A 17,194-nucleotide genomic window follows, 5' to 3' on the forward strand; every position below is an offset into this window, starting at 1 on the left:
AAAAGATATTTGACAAAATACAAATTCTTTTCATGCTTAAAACTAGAATTGGAAAGGACTTCCACAACCTGATAAAGGACATCTAAAAAAACCACAGCAAGCATAATCACCGTGCCAATTTGAAAAGACGATGTACCCTAGAAAAGCCATGTTTTTAATCCTGAGCCATCTTGTGGAGGCAGCTGTTTCTTTTAATCCCTAATAAGCACTACAGGTTGTGAAAATTGATTAGATTAACTCCACAGAAATGTGGCACACCCAATTGTGGGTATTAATCTTTGATTAGAGGGAAATGTGACCCTGCCCATTCCAGGTGGGTCTAGATTAGTTTACTGGAATCCTTTAAAAGAGGAAACATTTTGGAAAAGCGATGAAAACTACCGAGTCCACGTGGCCAGAGACCTTTGGAAATGAAGAAGGAAAACACCCCTGGGGGAGCTACATGAAACAAGAAGCCTGGAGAGAAAGCCAGCGGATGTCACCATGTTTGCCATGTGCCTTTCCAGTTCAGGGAGAAACTCTGAACTTCATCAGCCTTTAATGAGTGAAAGTAACCTCTTGTTGGTGCCTTAATTTGGACAGTTTTATAGACTTGCTTTAATTTGGACATTCTCATGGTCTTAGAATTGTAAACATGTAAATTTATTAAATTCCCCTTTTTAAAAGCCATTCTGTTTCTGGTATATTGCATTCCAGCAACTAGCAAACTAGAACAATCACTTAAGAGTGAAAAACTGGAAGCTTTATCCCTAAGATGAGGAACAAGACAAGATATCTGTTCTCACCACTACTATTCAATCTTGTACTGGAGCTTCTAGCCAAGGCAATTAGGCAAGAAAAAAAAAAAAACACATTCAGATGAGAAAGAAAGAATTCAAACTATCTCTATTTGCAGATGACATGAAGATCTTAAGGAATACATTAAAAACTATTAGAGATGGGGGGTGCAAGGGTAGTTCAGTAGTAAAATTCTCGCCTGCCATGTGGGAGACGTGGGTTTGATTCCTATTCCGTGCATATCCCCCAAAACAAACAAACAAAATTTCAACAAATAGTGCTGCAATAACAGGATACTCACATGGAAAAAGAGTGAAATATGACTCACCATACAGCTAGGAGAGAAAGCTAGCAGATGACGCTGTGTACACCCTGTTCCCTTCCAGCTGAGAGAGAAGCACTGACTATGTTCGCCCTGTGCCTACTCACTTGAGAGAGAAACCCTGAACTTCATCAGCCTCCTTGAACCAAGGTATCTTTCCCTGGATGCCTTAGATTGGACATTTCTATAGACTTAATCGGGACATTTTCTCAGCCTTAGAACTGTCAACTAGCAACTTATTAAATTCCCCAAAAAAACCATTCCATTTCTGGTACATTGCATTCTGGCAGCTAGCAAACTAGAACATTGGACTTCATCAAAATTAAAAATTAATAAATAATGGGGAGATTGGCAAAAAAATGGGTAGATTTCAATACTAGTGGTCAATGAGAGGGAAGGATAAGAGTTATGGGATGTATGGGGGATTTTTATTTCGTTTTCTGGAGGGATACAATCATTCTAAAACTGATCATGGTAATGAATACATACTATATGAAGATATTGTGAGTCACTGCTTTTATAATTTGGATGGACTGTATGGTGCATGAAAATTTCACAATAAAAATATTTTTTTAAAAAACTAATGCAGCCAAATCTAGACCAGATCTTCAAAACATTTTTGCTCACATACAACTCCTAAATTAATTTTTGAAAAATTCTGTACTTTTGGCACACCTTTAAATTAACATCTAAAAATTCTCATTAGAATTTTAAAGCTCTAAATTATATAATTTCTTGCAGTGTGTGAAAATGTCTGTATGTGATGGTTTGAAGATGTATGTCCCCCAGAAAGGCATCTAATTAAATTTAATCCATTCCTATGGGTGTGGACCCATTGTAAGTAGGACCTTTTGAGGGGGCCACTTCAGTTAAGGTGGGATCCACCTCATTTGGGATGGGCCTTGATCCTCTTATTGGAGTTATTTATAAAGGGAATAAATATATATAGAGAGAGAGAAACCCAAGGAAGCAAGAACGTGAAAGCAACACAACCTGGACGAGAAGAGAAGAGAGAGACCAGCAGACACAGCCATATTCCAGAGGAGTAGAGGATCACTGCCAACCAGTCTTCAGGAAGAAAGCATTGCCTTGATTTGGACATTCTCTCAGCCTCAAAACTGTAGGCTAATAAATTCCCATTGTTAAGCCAATTCATTTCATGGTATCTGCTTTGAGAAGCCGAGTGTTTTAGTAAGCTGCTGAAGTGCAATATATCAGAACTGGAATGGCTTTTAAAAGGGGGAACTTAAGTTGCAAGTTTACAGTTCTAAGGCCATGAAAATGTCCAAAGTAATGCATCAAGAGGAAGATACCTTAACCCTACATAAAGGGCCAATGAAGTTGGGGTTTCTGTCTTGGCTAAAAAGGCACATATCATGTCTGCTAGTTTTCTCTCCAGGCTTCTTCAATGGCTTCCCAGAGGCTCTGTCAGTTGTGTTGGCTCTGTCAGTTCTGCTGGTTCTAAAGCTTTTTCCAAGATGGTTCCCTCTTATAGCACTCCAATAAACAACCCCACCTTGAATTGGTGGGGATACATCTAATCAAAAGTTACCACCCACAATTGGGTGGGTCACATCTGCAAGGAAGCAATCAAAAAGATCCCACCCAGCAATATTGAATAAGGATTAAATTGCATGGCTACATAATGGCTTCAAACTGGCGCACCTAGCAAACTAAAACATTGTGCATAGGCTTCAAGTAGATTTTTTTCAAAATTTTGAAGCTAAAAATTAGCTCATGAAATACAATCGTCCCCAATACAACCTAATTGCTAAAGACAATAACTGATTCAATATTCAACCAAATCAATCATTCATTGAAAGCCTAAATTTAAAAAAAAAAGGAAGTGAAATTTCTCTAAATATGCCATGTTATACAGTTCTAACTTTTGGAATCATGTAAATATTTTACATATTCAAAAATAAAATTAAATGAAAGAGAAAAATTTTTTTAAAAAAAACTTTTTTGTGGCAAAAGATATCATCAAGAAATTGGGAGGGATTTCTTGGTAGAGTGACAGAGTTAGGGCTCTGAAGCTATGAAAGTCAGCAGTACCCAACTCAGGAACTGATTAAAAAGTTGAAAAATTGATCAAACTGCAAGTAGAGATATTGTGGTAGTTAGATTCAGTTGTCAGCTTGGCCAGGTGAAGGCACCTAGTTCTGTTGCTGAGGACATGAGCCAATGGTATATGAACCTCTACATCTGCAGTCAGCTAGGAGGCATGCCTGCTGCAATGAATGATGTTTGACTTAATTGGCTGGTGCTTAAATGAGAGAGCGCAACACAGCAAAGCCCAAGCAGCTCAGCATACCTCATCTCAGCCCTTGCAGCTCAGCCCAGGCCTTTGGAGATGCAGAAAGAAATCACCCTGGGGAAAGTTGTTGGAACCCAGAGGCCCGGAGAGAAGGCCAGCAGAGATCGCCCTGTGCCTTCCCACGTAAAAAAGAACCTCAGTTGAAAGTTAGCTGCCTTTCCTCTGAAGAACTAATGAAATAAATCCCCTTCTATTAAAAGCCAACCCATCTCTGCTGTATTGCATTCTGGCAGCTATAAAACTAGAACAGATTTTGGTACCAGAGAGTGGGGTGCTGCTGACATTTGCAAATACCAGATATGTTGGAATGGTTTTCTGGATGGCTAAGGGGAAGATTTTGGAGGAACTGTGAAGAGAATGATGGAGAAGTCCCGGGGTACTTGAAGAGAATGTTGATGTAAATGGAACCACTGCCAATCTGGACAAAGGGGGACACAAAGGGACAAATTGGAGTTTGCAGCATGAGAACCATGAAAGCTTGGATCTGAAGCCAAGAAACCTCAGTCAGGAGAGCGGACCCACCCATATACATGGAGAGGGTGAGTTTACCCTGAAGGGTGAGGATGAGTCTCCCATCTCGTCGCAGTGGAAGAGTTGTGCCGCCTCAGGCCTTTGAGAAGGTACAGCATGCTTATTGGGGACTGGGGAGAGCCAGGCTGCCACAACATGGAGGGATTGAGCGTGTGCCCTGGAAATGGCAGAGAGCCCAGGGGTGGCCCCGATGCCTGAAGAGAGTGGAGCCCAGAAAAAGGTGGTCTCCTCAATGTTCCCCAAGGTTGATTTGGAAAGAGACAGGCCACTGCCTAGGCCCTTGGAAAGGGTGAGACTGCCACTTTCTAAAGCTGAAGGATAAATGACTTTCAGACTTTGAAATCCAATCGTGTTTGCCCTGCAGGTTTTCCTTCCAATTTCTCCCTATGGATCCTGGGACTGTCCCTCCTTTGCATATTGGCACCAGACAACTTGTTTTGAGATTCACAGGTCCACAGCCAGAAGAGAATTTTTTGTAACTTAATATTGTTTAAGGTGATGCATGTAGTTGCCAAGTTGACAAGGGGTGGACATGTGGTAGTTGGATTTAGTTGTCAACTTGGCCAGGTGAAGGCACCTAATTCTGTTGCTGTGGACATGAGCCAATGGTATGTGAACCTCATCTGTTGCTGACTACATCTGCAGTTGGCTAGGAGGCGTGCCTACTGCAATGAATGATGTTTGACCTAATTGGCTGGTGCTTAAATGAGAGAGCTCAACATAGCACAGTCCAAGTAGCTCAGCATACCTCATCTTAGCACTCACAGCTCAGCCGGGCCTTTGGAGATGCAGAAAGAAATCACCCTGGGGAAAGTTGTTGGAACCCAGAGGCCTGGAGAGAAGGCCAGCAGAGATCGCCCTGTGCCTTCCCATGTAAGAAAGAACCTCAGTTGAAAGTTAGCTGCCTTTCCTCTGAAGAACTAATGAAATAAATCCCCTTTTGTTAAAAGCCAATCCATCTCTGGTGTGTTGCATTCTGGCAGCTAGCAAACTAGAACAGATATGAAGGAAGCTGATCTGGGTAGGACTAAGGTAAATCAGAATACAGGGTAAAGGATGACATTGCCTATATTTTTAAACTTCAATTTCTGTGTGAGACCAAAGGGGGAGATATTTATTTGGTACAAAATTTACATTTTAGCTAGTGTATTTCCTAATTTAACTTGTATGGTCAGTTTAGTTGAACACCAAAAGTATATGGAATCTTAAATAGGGCATGAGATTTTGTTGGTTTGTCCAGGTTAGCATGATACCTGAAGATTTGAAGAATTTGGCAGATTCTACTGAACCTGAAGATAAAACATTTGAAGTTACCTAGTCTAAGGAGCAGAAGGAAGAAAAAATGAAGAAAAGTTAACATAGCCTGAGGAAACTTCAAGCATGCCAATATACATGGTTGTGGGAGTCCCAAAAGGGGAAGAAAGATAAAAAAAAAAAGTTAGAAAGTGTGTGTCAATTTAAAAATATCGTGTGCCCAAGAAAAGCTGTATTTAAATCTTGATTCAATCTTGTGGGGGCCACAGTTTCTTTTAATCCTGATTCAATACTGTAGGGTGGAAACTTTTGGTTGACTTATCTCTACAAGGATGTGACACACCCAGTTATGGTGTGGCCTTTTGATTAGATGAAAATGTGACTTCACCAATTCAAGGTAGGTCTTGATTAGTTTGCTAGAGTCTTTTAAAAGGGGAAATACTTTGGAGAAACCTCAGATGCAGATGCTTGGAAACAGTTGCTTCAGAGCTGACAGAGACACAGATGTTGGGAGATGCTTGGAATGTGACAGAGAGAACAGATGCCTAGACACAGGCAGAACCCAGCAGATGTCACCATATGCCTTCCAATGAGATGCTAAGTAAGCCAGAAGCCAGAGTTGTGTCCCAGAGGAGCAAGGTGAAGGCTCACAGACACTTAGAGAGGAAACTACTGGCATGAGAAGCTAGAAGCAACAGAAGCAGGAACAGGACCAGCGGATGCCAACCACATGACTTTCCATCCAACAGAGGTGCTCCAGACAACATCAGCCTTTCCTGAGTGAAGGTAAACTCTTGTCAGTGCCTTAATTTGGACATTTTCCTTGGCCTTAGAACTATAAACTTATAACTTATTAAATTCCCTTTCAAAAAGCCATTCCATTTCTAGTATATTGCTTCCTGGCAGTATTAACAAACTAATGCAGAGATTATTCAAAGAAATAATGGCTGAAAACTTTCCAAATCTAAAAGACATGATATAAATGTCCAAGAAGCTCACAAACTCCAAACAGGATAAACCCAGTTATAAAAACACCACTCCGTATTATAATAAAGCTGTTGAATGCCAAAGATGAAGAGAGAATTCTGAAAGCTGTAAGAGAAAAGCAATGTAAAACATACAGGGAAGATGGTAGAGTAGGGGGACAACAGGACTCGCTCCTCCTCCAAAACAGTTAGTAAATGGGCAGGAACTATCTGACACAACAATCCTGGAGCTCTGGAGGCCAGGACTACTGCACAGTATCCAGGGAGAAGCAGGAGGAAGAGGCTGAAAAACTGTGATAAAGCATTGTGAGAAGCTTGTCTGTGGAAGGTGTCAGCACCCATAACCCACCTTTGAAGCAGGCCACCTCAGGGTCCAGTCCCTGTGGTAAAACATACAGGGTCCAGTCCCTGAGGTACATGGAAGTCTTCTTAAGGTGCAGGGTGGGAGGTATGGTTGTGCATTGATCATGGCTTTTATCAGCAAAATAGGATCACTGGGCTGTGGACCTGAGTTGCTATTTCAAACCCACCCCTGACAGGAGCAAAAGTGGTCCAAGCTTAAAGCACAGGGTGTCCTTAGGGTAGTGAGGGACAGTTTGCTGAAGAGTGTGAACTTCTGGGCAGGCCAGGAAAATGCAGCTTTGGGGGACCCATCAAAAAGGCTTTTGGGGGGTGGAAGATGACTCCCAGGGATGAATCCAGACCTGGCACCATGGGATCAACAATTCAGTCCTGACCAAAAGGGAGAAAAGAGGTGTAATTAATAAAATATCAAATAGGCTGCTCTGGAATTTGCTCTTCCACAAGCTTCAGTTTAGGTAGACCTTGCTACCTATCATAACCTGCCAATCCCCAACCAGGACCATTCCAGTCAATCTTGAAGAGCACTCAGGGCAATATATAAGATTCCACAAGGGTTCCATGCACTAGAGTAACTTTCCAGAAACCTACAACCTCCAGATGGGCTCCTGGTTCAGATAAGTCCTGACACCTAGCCCAGACTCTCTAGAACGTCAGATAGTTCCATCTCCCTACCCCATATTAGTGACAGATCCTTCCAATAGCAAAAATTTAGAATTGTTATAGCCCAAACAACCCTAAAGAGAGGTATGGAAAGATCAAAGGTGATGGTGGAGTTATACAGTGAAGATAAGATTTAACAAATGAATATGAATGCTGAATCATTAAATTGATATATCTTTTAGTCTCCAGTAGTTTAGAGCAACTAGAAGTAAAAACCTAAAATTGTGAAATTGTAACCCATGTGAAAGTGAAATATGTTCTACAACTAATTGTGGTGCTGTGCTCTGAAATTTATAGCTTTTTTGTATATATGCTATTTTTCACAAAAAAAAAGGAAAAGAGTTGATTGTGATGATAAAAAAGTATTTAAGCACCCTAGCCTCCTATTTTCTGGAGCAACTAGAAGAAAAAATATGAAAGGATTGTATGGTAGACCATGGCAAACTCTGGGATCTGTCCTGTAAGTACTTGTTGAAGAGTACTTTGAAAACTATTGCTTTTTTATTTCTTTGCTTTGTGTATATATATATATGTTATACTATACAATTAAAAAAAAAAAGACTTTTGAAAGGTGTAAGGATAGTTCAGTGGTAGATTCTCACCTGCCATGCAGGAGACCTGGGTTCGTTTCCCGGCCCATGCACTTCTCAAAACAAACAAACAAACAAAAAAATTAACAAATGGTGCTGCAATAACAGGATACTCACATGGAAAAATAATGAAATATGACCCCACCAAACAGCATACACATACACACACACACACACACATGCACAAAGGCTTTTGACATCATTCCTGATCCTCTCCCCAGGGCACATTGGAGGTGGTCTGTGGCTCCTTTGTGGATCCCTGGCTCTGTTTTGACTGGGTAATACCGACTTGGGAAATACTCCTGGGGTTTCTCCACCTTGGGAGGACCCTCTTCCAAGAATTTGCACTCCAGGCAAAAGTAGCAAAAGGCAATGAAAGGAGCATTTAAAACTATAAAATCAAAACAAAAACAATCAGAACAGATCAAGGTTCCTGGAGAAGAAACTGAGGAAAGAAAGCTTTCTCCTGGGGGGTGAAACAATTGCACAAATAGTGGAACCTTAAAATTGTACTACATAACTAGAGCAAGAATCAGATAAAGAAGAGCTGAAAAATCCTGACTGGTTAAACACAGGCAATTCAAAATGTCTAAAATAATTTGAACTAACCATCAAAAGACTTTCACAAAATAAATCAATAATACAACCGTACACAAGAGAATCAGAGTAAATGCATCAAGATAATCAGATGCGTAGACATCAGCAAAAAATTATAAGCTAGAAGAAGAACAAGAAACTATAGCCTGGTCAAAGGAACAAATTAAAACTTTGGAGGAAACCCAGAATTTGAAACAACTAATCAAACAAATAGCCTAAGTCAAATTTTCACACTAGTGTCTCTGGCAGCAGTGTTCATGATCCACAAAGAATGAGGTGGCCTAAGGGTACAAAGAATGAGTAATGGAAGGGGGAACTGTGGTATATACATACAATGGACTACTGAGTGCATTGAAGAAGGAATGAAGTTGTGAGGCATACAAATAGATGAATGAACCTTAAGAGCTGTATGTTGAATTAAATGTCACAAACAAAAAAGACAAATATCATGCTTCAATCACATGGACTAACTATAATATAAAAATTTTGTGAACTAAAGTTGAGAGCATAGGATATCAGGTTGGGGTATATTGTAAAGGGTCTAAATTGTAAACTCTTACACCAGTCATATATATTCAGGAAGTGTGACTGTTAATTATAAATGCTCAGATACTGAGATGGTTGTATGTAACATGGTCATTCCCAGAAACTCCAGGTTTTTATTTGACACCTGAAACTCAGAATTAGAGCTCTGAAGCTATGAAAGTCAGCAGTACCCCACATAGGAACTGTTTAAAAAGTTGAAAAAGTGACCAGACATCAAGTAGAGATATGAATGAGGCTGATCTGGATAGGACTAAGGTACAATAGAAGACTGGGTAAAGGATGGTGTCATGGTCAGGTTCATGTGTCAACTTGGCCAAGTGGTGGTGGTACCTGTTTGTCTGGTTGAGCAAGTGCTGGCCTGTCTGTTGCAATGAGGACATTTCATAGAATTAAATCATGATCATGTCAGCTGCATCCACAGCTGATTCTATTTGTAATCAGCCAAAGGGGAGTGTCTTCTGCAACGAGTGATGCTTAATCTAATCACTGGAGGCCTTTTAAGGAGGATTCAGAAGGCTTCTTCCTGCTTCAGCTGGCGAGCCTCCTGTGGAGTTCACTGAGACCCTCCATCGGAATCATCGGCTCCACAGCCTGCCCTGCAGATTTTGGACTCTGTGTCCCTGCGGTCACGTGAGACACTTATAAATTTTATATTTGTGAATGTTCCTGTTAATTCTATTTCTCTAGAGAACCCTAACTAATACAGATGGTATCTTCCACATTTTAAAACTTCAACTTCTGTGTGAGACTAAAGGAAGAAATGTTTATTTGGTGCAAAATTCATGTTTTGACTAGTGCATTTCCAAATGTAACTTGTTTAGTCAGTTTACTTGAACATGATCAGTACATGGAATCTTCAATAGGACATGAGATTTTGTTGGTTTGTCCAGGTTAATATGATGCACTGATAAATCCCAGAGTGATTTGGACAATGAATAAAGAAGTATTTGCAAAGTCCCCATGGGGGATGGGGAGAAAGGGGGAAATATTCAACTTCCCCATTTGGAGAATTTCTGATATTCTTGCAAGCAGTGAAGACAATCAAATCAATAGGCCAACCTCTTGATCTTGGGGTTCACCCTTATGAAACGTATCCCTACAAAGGATAGGCTAAGCCTACTTAAAATTAGGCCTAAGAGTCACCAGAGAATCTCTTTTGTGGTTCAGATGTAGCCTCTCTCTTTTTTAGCCGACATGGTAAGTGAATGCATTGCCCTCCCCCCTTATATGGGACATGACTGTCAGGGTTGTAAAAATCTCCCTGGCAATGTGGGACAGAATCCTGGGATGAGCCAGGACCCAGCATCATGGGATTGAGAAACCCTGTTTGACCAAAAGAGGGAAGAGAGAAATGAGACAAAATAAAGTTTCAGTGGCTGAGAGATTTCAGAGTCAAGAGGTTATCCTGGAGGTTATTCTTATGTATTATATAGATATCCCGTTTTTAGTTTATAGTATATTGGAGTGGCTAGAGGGAAGTACCTGAAACTGTAGAGCTGTGCTCCAATAGCCATGTTTCCTGAAGATGATTGTATAATGATATAGCTTTTACAATGTGACTGTGTGATTGTGAAAACTTTGTGTCTGATGCTCCTTTTATCTAGGATATGGACAGATGGTAAAAAGTATGGATAAAAAATAAACAAATAATAGGGGGTACAAAGGCTAAAATAAATTGGGTAGATGGAAATATTAGTGATTAATTATAGGGAAGAGGAGTAAGGCGTATGGTATGTATGAGTTTTTTTCCTTTTTCTTTTTTATTTCTTTTGCTGGAGTGATACAGATGTTCAAAAAATGATCGTAGTGGTGAATACACAACTATGTGATGATATTGTGAGCCATTGATTGTACACCATTTATAGAAGTTTGTATGTTAAGTGTGTTTGTTAATGTTTTACAATAAAAATATTAATATGTATATATATCCTAAGTCAATTCAAGGAGATAAAGGAGAAAATGCATAAAGAGGTAAAAGATATTAGGAAGAGAGTGGATGAGAATAAGAATAATTTGAAAGTATGAATGCAAACATACAGAAATTATCGGGAGGAAAGACACAGAATGTCAAATGTCAAACATAAAAAAAGAATCCTGAAAACAAAGAGAAAAGTGATTCATCACAGGAGACTGAGGCTGGTTGTGGGGGAGGGAAAAATGGCAAAAGAGGATTATTCAAAGTACCTAAAATCTCCTCCTGGAATCAAGAGCAGTGGCCCTCATGCCCAGGGCACCTCTGGTGGACACAAGGGGATTGAATTACTCAAATATGAAGATCCTCTAGGTTTTGTTAAAGGCCTGGATAGTTGAAGTGTTCATTTTGGAATTACAATGGTTTGGGATAATTTTGTCCCAGAAGTTCATTAAAATTCTCAAGAATCATCTCTGAAGTGAACCAGTAATAATGAACAATTCGCCAAGCTACTTAAAAAGAGACCCAGGCATTTTTTCAGTATTTTGGTCCAAACAGATTATATAATGGGTTAAAGTATTTCAGCTGGTGGAATTTTTCCAACTCCCCATCTCATCCTCTCCTGTTGTTAGTGTTCTTCACCCAAAACTATAAGATATGTTGATCCGTGCATTGAGTAGTTTCTGCAGTTTCAAATTACTGTTTAAATATGGTTGAATATTTAATTCATGGCAGTTGTTTTTTTTTTACATTTGCTAAAACTTTTAGGAATTTTTTATCTCAACCATTTTTATATCACAATGGAACAGTTTTTCTAAATGAAGACGTTGAAAGAGTTCAGAGGTTTTTTTCCTCTGATCTTTTACATGGAAATTTAAGATGTTGCAGTTTCCCACAAGCATGGTGACACTGAAATAGTTATGGGTCTCCCCATATATGCTGAAGTTTAGGAATGCTTTCAGATGTGAAATTTATTTTTCTTTTTCTTTTTTTTTCTTTTTGGCTCATAAATTGGACATTTCATTGGGAATGGATAAGTATAAAAGTATAACAGTGACAAGTACATGGAATAATAAAGAAGACAGGCTTCAGAAGACTTATCAATCTTAAATTCCAGAATTTTCTAGTTCTGGAGATAGCCATATGAAAACTTTAAAACAAAAATATGGATAGCTGACTTGAAGTAACTCATGTGAAACAGTCTTAAGTTAAGCATCTTCAAAGAACTTCGATACGGGCAGGCCACGGTGGCTCAGCAGGCAGGAATGCTTGCCTGTGATGCCAGAAGACCCGGGTTTGATTCCCGGTGCCTGCCCATGTAAAAAAAAAAAAGAACTTGTATCAGAGGATACAAACTAAAAAAAAAAAGTAGAAAACATAAAGATTATAGGAAAATAACTAACACCTTCCTGTGCATCTTGTTGGAATTTGGACTTGCCATGAGGTATTGAAGTCTTGTTTCACTGAATCAGGGAGACTGGACCTAAATGGTACAGAATGACTTTGCTCCAGCCTGGCTTAATCTTCCTACTCCACCATCATCAACAAAGTCATCAATGAATTTTAAAAGCATTCTGAAAACTTTTCATGGACAGAAAATCGTCATGATGTGATTCATTGATGCTACAACTCTTCAGATGGCTTTGATTCTAGTATTGGGCATCCTAATGGAGGTAACTTTGGAAGGAGAGAAGAAAATGGATGGCATGCGCATGGAAGAAATGGTACTGAAAACATAAATCATCAAGGGGGATACCATGGTGAAAGTTCCTGTTCTCACAGCAGTATTTTCCATTCTGGAAAAAAGCAAAGGGCTGCATGAAAACAGAATACCTAACAATGAAGCTGGGAGGAAAGGCAAGAGAGAATGCAAACAGTTTCAGACTGAGGATTTTCCATCTTTAAATCCTGAATATGAGAGAGAGCCAAATCAGAATAAATCTTTAGCTGCAGGTGTATGGGAACATCCTCCAAATCCTAAATCTAGAGCACCAAGAATGTTGGTTATTAAGAAAGGTAATACAAAAGATTTACAGCTATTTGGGTTCCCTATAGTAGGAAATCTTCAGTTACAGCCAGCTAAGAATGGGACAGGTTCAGGTGTTTATAAAGGCTTAGCTCTAAACTTGCTCCACCTACAAAACCTACAGAATGGAAAAGCCGAACTAAAGAAAATACATTTGGGACTTCTTTCCCTCATGAGTCTACATATGGTGTTGGCAACTTTAATGCTTTCAAATCAGCTGCCAAGAATTTTAGTTCATCAACAAATTCAGTGAAAGAGTGTAAGTGCTCAAAATTTTCTTCACCTGTTGACAAACTTAATCAGCAGCCTAGTCTAACCAAAATTATGTGAATGCATACTGATGATAAGAGTGAATTTTTGAAAGCATTGAAAAGGGACAGAGTAGAAGAGGAATAAGAAGATGAAAACAATACTGGCTCAGAGAAGGATGAGGACTCATTAATTTGCATAAAAGCAATAGTGCTCATCAAAAGAGGGATATAAACTAAAACTTTGATGAAAGTGAAATTCCACAAGAGAATGGTAGTGCTTCAGTGATTTCCCAGCAGATCATTTGGTCTTCAACCTTTCCACAAACGGACATTATTTCAAGTTCACTTGAGGCAGAACACAGGTTGTTAAAGGAGATGGGCTGGCAGGAAGACAGAGAAAATGATGAAACCTGCTCCCTTAACTGAGGATGAAAAGAGAGAATTCCAAGTTATTAGTGAACAGCTACAGAATAATGGTCTGAGAAAAAAATGTTATTTTGAAAAATGGCTGGATCTGTGACTTCAAGTTTGGACCCTAGAAAAACAGCATTTTCAACCCCACAATTGAGAATGGTGACACAGAGACAAGTAGCAGTGACACATCAGATGATAATACATGAAAGATTTCCTAACAGCTTTAGAAAATTTAGTGGGATACATCTCTCATATGTTCATAAAAATGAAGGACTATAATTCATGTACTAAAATTCCCCATTAGAAGATGATTTTTTGCAGGGAGTACTTCAAATGAGAAAAAACAAGAATGTTGTGTTGGGCTGTGGTGAACATTATTTCTTTGTAAATGAATATTGTAGAAATTAGGACTTTGGTTGATCCAACATTGTCTTTCTTCATCACTGCAGCATTTATCTGACTAACAATGTGACAATGTAACAAATGAGATTTTCTATTTAATAATAAGAATTGTGTAGAGTTTTGCAAAAAAAAATGTGATTCATCACATACAAGGGAATCACAATAAGACTAAGTGCCTATTTCCCATCAGAAATCATGGAAGCAAGAAGATACTGGTATGATATATTTAAATTCATGAAAGAGAAAAACTATCAGCCAAGAATACTTTATCCAGCTGTCCTTCAAAAATGAGGGGGAGTTAAAATATTTGCAGATGAACAGAAACTGAGAGAGTTCATCAACAAGAGATCTGCCCAACAAGAAATATAAAAAGGAGTTCTGCAGGTTGAAAGGAAAAGACAGGAAGAGAGGTGTTCTAGTTTGCTAGCTGTCAGAACGCAATCTATCAGAAACAGAATGGCTTTTAAAAGGGGAAATTTAATAAATTGCTAGTTTACAGTTCTGAGGCTGAGAAAATGTCCCAATTAAAACAAGTCTATAGAAATGTCCATTCTAAGGCATCCAGGGAAACATACCTTGGTTCAAGAAAGTTGATCAAGTTCAGGGTTTCTCTCTCAAGTGAGAAGGCACATGGTGAACACAGTCAGGGTTTCTCCCTCAGCTGGAATGGCACACAATGAGCACAGCATCTTTTGCTAGCTTTCTCTCCTGGCATGCCATTTCATGAAGCTCCCCAGGAAGCATTTTCCTTCTTCATCTCCAAAGCACTGGCTAGTGGACTCTCTGCTTCATGGTGCTGCAGCATTATCTGCTCTTTCTGAATCTCCTTCATTCTCCAAAATGTTTCCTCTTTTATAGGACTTCAGAAACTAATCAAGAACTACCCAAATGGGTGGAGACACATTTTCCCCAATCCAACTGAACAATCACCTTGACTGGGTTACATCTACAGGGAAATGATCTAATTACAGATTCTAACATACAGTATTGAATAGGGATTATTCTGCCGTTACAAAATGGGATTTAGATGAAAACATGGCTTTTCTAGGGGACAATACATACTTTCAAACCAGCAGAAGAGGCTTGGGGCATAGAGTAGAAATGAAGATTATCACTAGGGGTAACTAAGAGAGTAAAAAAAGAGATATAAATAAGATATGACATGCAGAACCAAAGGATAAAGTGGTTGGAGTAAGTACTGCCTTTTCAAAAACATTTGTTTTAGTTTGTTAAACTAAACTAAAGCAGCCAGAATGTAATATACCAGAAATGGAACAGCTTTTAACAAAGGAATTTATTAATTTGCAAGTTTACAGTTTTAAAGCTATAAAAATGTCAAACTAAGGCATCCAAAAAAAGATACTTTGATTCAAGAAAGGCTGATGGATCCAGAACACCTCTGTCGGCTTGGAAGATATATAGTGATATCTGACAGCTTTCTCTTCAGGCTTCTCATTTCAAAGGATTTCCCCAGGGGGCATTTTCCTTTTGCATCTCTAAAGGTCTCTGGTGTGTGGACTCTGAAGCTTTTTCCAAAATGGTTCCCTCTTAATGGACTCCAATATGCATTCTCATCCTGAATGGATGGAGAAACATCTCCATGGCAACCACTTAATAAAAGGTCCTACCCACAATTGGGTGGGTCACATCTCCATGGAAACAAATTAATTAAAAAGATCCCACCTAACAACATTGAATGAGGATTAAAGAACATGACTTTTCTGGGGTATACAACATTTTCATACCAGCACAACATTAAATGTTAATGGATTCAATGCCCCAATCAAGACACAGATTGTCATATTGGATAAAAACAGTATGAACCATCTATATGCTATCTAAAAGAGACTTATCTTATATCCAAAGATACAAATAGGTTGAAAATGAAAGATTGGAAAAATATATTCCAAACAAATAGTAACCAGTAGGATAGCTATGATAATATTGGTCAAAATAAGCTTTCAATGCAAAACTGTTATCTGAGACAAAGAAAGGCACTATATATTAGTAAAGGGGGAAATCCACCAAGAAGAAATAACAATCATAAATATTTATGTATCTAATCATGGTGCTCTGAAATATAGGAAGTAAATACTGGCAAAACTGAAGAGAGCAATAGACACCTCTGCAATAATAGTTGGGGACATCAATACACCACTTTCTTTAATAGATAGAATACCTAGACAGAGGATCAATAAGGAAATAGAGAACATGAATAATATGATAAATAAACTAGATTGAATAGACATACACAAAATGTTGTAACCCAAGACAGCAGAACTTGCAATCTTCTCAAGTGTGCATGGATCATTCTCCAGGATAGACCATATGTTGGGTCACAAAACGAATCTCAATAAAATTTAAAAGTTTGAAATTATAGAAAGCATTTCCTCTAACCATAATGAATGAAGCAGGAAATCAATGACTGGTGGGGAACTGGAAAATTCACAAATATATTCACGATAACAATATACTATTAAACAAATAAAAAAAAGAAAGAGAATAAATTAAATGAGAACTGAGAGGGTGGACGCTACTATTGACCCTACAGAAATTTAAAGATCATACGAAGATATTATGAACAACTGTATGCTAACAATTAGACAATTAGATGAAATGGACAAATTCCTAGAACCACATGAACAACCTACACTGACTTTAGAAAAAATAGAAGATCTCAACAGAACAATTACAAATAAGGTGATTGACTCAGTCATCAAAAACCTTCCAGCAAAGCCCAGAACTAGAAGTTTTCCCAAGTGAATTCTACCAGTCATTCCAAGAAGAATTAATACCAGTCCTGCTCAAACTCTTCCAAAATATTGAAGAGAAGGGACTACTACCTAACCCTTTTAATGAAGCCATCACCCTAATACCAAAGCCAGATAAAGATCTACAAGAAAAGAAAATTACAGATAAATTTCTCTAATGAATACAGATGAAAAATGCTCAAAAGAAAATGTGTAAATCAAATCCAACAGCATGGTAAATGTATAACACATCATGATCAATTGGTTTTATTCCAAGTACGTAAGGGTGTATCAACATAAGATAATCAATTAATGTGATACACCACATTAACAAATGAAAAGGGGAAAACCCCATGATCATCTAGTTTAACTAGTGTAACGCAGAAATGGAATTTGACAAAATCCAGCATCCTTTCTTGATAAAAACATTTTGAAATATAGGAATAGAAGGAAAATTCCTCAACATGGCAAAGGGCATATATGAAAAACCCTACAT

General features: G+C 38.6%; 1 long non-coding RNA gene and 1 pseudogene across 1 annotated transcript in view; one reads left to right on the forward strand and one right to left on the reverse strand.

The window, feature by feature from the left end:
* Positions 1-17,194, reverse strand: part of LOC143676094 (uncharacterized) — a 54,232-nt gene that overhangs the window by 25,409 nt on the left and 11,629 nt on the right. The window lies entirely within an intron of this gene.
* On the forward strand, positions 12,343-13,752 carry LOC143676727 (vasculin pseudogene; annotated as a pseudogene).

The sequence above is a fragment of the Tamandua tetradactyla genome, chromosome 3 (genome assembly GCF_023851605.1).
Source record: "Tamandua tetradactyla isolate mTamTet1 chromosome 3, mTamTet1.pri, whole genome shotgun sequence".
NCBI lineage: Eukaryota > Metazoa > Chordata > Mammalia > Pilosa > Myrmecophagidae > Tamandua > Tamandua tetradactyla.